Source organism: Naegleria gruberi (genome assembly GCF_000004985.1).
Source record: "Naegleria gruberi genomic scaffold NAEGRscaffold_40, whole genome shotgun sequence".
Lineage (NCBI taxonomy): Eukaryota > Heterolobosea > Eutetramitea > Acrasida > Naegleriidae > Naegleria > Naegleria gruberi.
Genome location: NW_003163287.1, coordinates 358,135 through 360,100, shown reverse-complemented (window position 1 = coordinate 360,100; position 1,966 = coordinate 358,135).

Genomic DNA, 1,966 nt, shown 5'->3' with positions numbered 1-1,966 from the left:
AGTACTTGGTGATCTGTCATATGTGGCTAGAAATCTGAAAGGTCCAGAAGCAAGTCTGTTTTCAAAGAAATTGATATAATGACATATAATCACTCTAATTAGTCATGTGGTATCAATTTACTGAATACCTTAATGTCGACTCAACTTTTAACAACAAGATGGCACTCCATCTCATCCAATTCAATATATGTATTACAAATATCATATATGAATAGAATCCTGAATCGAATACTCTTGATGCGTAGAACAATCTGAGAAAGTATCATACTCATGACTCAATTCCTCTTGATCATTGTTGTACTTTTCATTCATGCGTAGATAAAAATAACGTACATTCAAAAATACTCTCAAAAATTCTACGCATCAATATGAATGACAATCAAATTGATTGAATATAAGTCCGTCCGCAAAGTGACGCAAAGTAACGGAATATCGAAATCGTTACTACTTTCGAATAGCTTGAAAACAACACATTTACACCACAACTCGATAACTAGATAAGAACTATATACTTTTTTTAAAACTTTACTAAAAAAACCAACAAAATACCCAAACGGCGCTTAATAACCCTATATCAGATCATAAAGACCATGGAGCCACAGAAGAAACAAATCAAAACAACACGTTTCCAAACCCATAGATGGCTGAAGGGTGTCAGACATCAAATCAAGTATAATTCCTAGTTCAGAATGCAGAAACTCAGATTACAAGTAGTAAATGAAGAGATATCCATAGTGGATTGAAGACAAGTGCTAGAAACTAATAATATGAAGAAGCAGGATGATTCCCTTAGTTACTTAACGGGTAACTAAGGGATGATTTCTGCTTCCCTTCATATTGGTGCGGTTTAATCATGGATTCAACACCATGAGGTCACAGGTTCGTTTCTTGGTGATTGCACATTGGTTTATTTCAATTAATAGACCTTCTACTTGAATCAATTGACTTCATACCCCTTGCGGGGACCCATAACAACAAACCCACGACTAAGGTCAGACCCAACATTTTGACTTTTATTCATCTTAATTCATTATCTCAATAAATACTCATTATAAATCAATAGATTATATATCAATATACTCCAAATTGAATATATAATCATAATATAACATAATATTACATCATTATAATGACTTATATAAGTTAATTTCATATAATAGATTAGACAATTATAATATCAATGAAAACATTTCAAATTCATTTCAAATCAATATATCACCTTATAAATCATGTTAATAACAATATATATCAATTTCATATAATGTGGAATCATCTCATGGAACTAACTATTCAACTTGTCAACTGACCTATTCTAACATTGAAGATAGAAATCTATACCACTTCAATTCACTTCCAATACATATATACATGATAATTAAATACATCTATATCATTTTGACATTCATCCATATCATATATGGTACATGGCTGATCAACTTGATACCTACAGGGATGTGACAATAACATCTACTATACAGATCATTATGACATTGATACAGTACCTTACTAATGGTGAATAAACACTACTGTATCAGTTTCATGACAATTTGAAATCATTCAACATGTCAGGAGTGTAATCATGAGAATAATGAATGTCAAGATAATGAAATCATATTAATTTTAAAATCTTTCAATTATAATATCATATATAGATCAATTAATAATGGTATATCAATAATTGGTATTGACTTTCATATCAATTCATTCAAACCTTAATGACCTATCCTTAGTTGACCAACTCAATTTTAAACTATCATGAATCATATAACTATTGATATCATTGTGTTCACAATTGAAAATCTAGTCGATTGATATTAGTTTCATCAATTGGTCATATATATATGGTCAATTAGGGAATCTCAAAGTCAATTTTGAAAAACTAAGAGTAGCTATATATAATATCTAATAAATCATATTATAATATCAAAACTGATATCAAAATGCTTCAATTTACATATATAACATG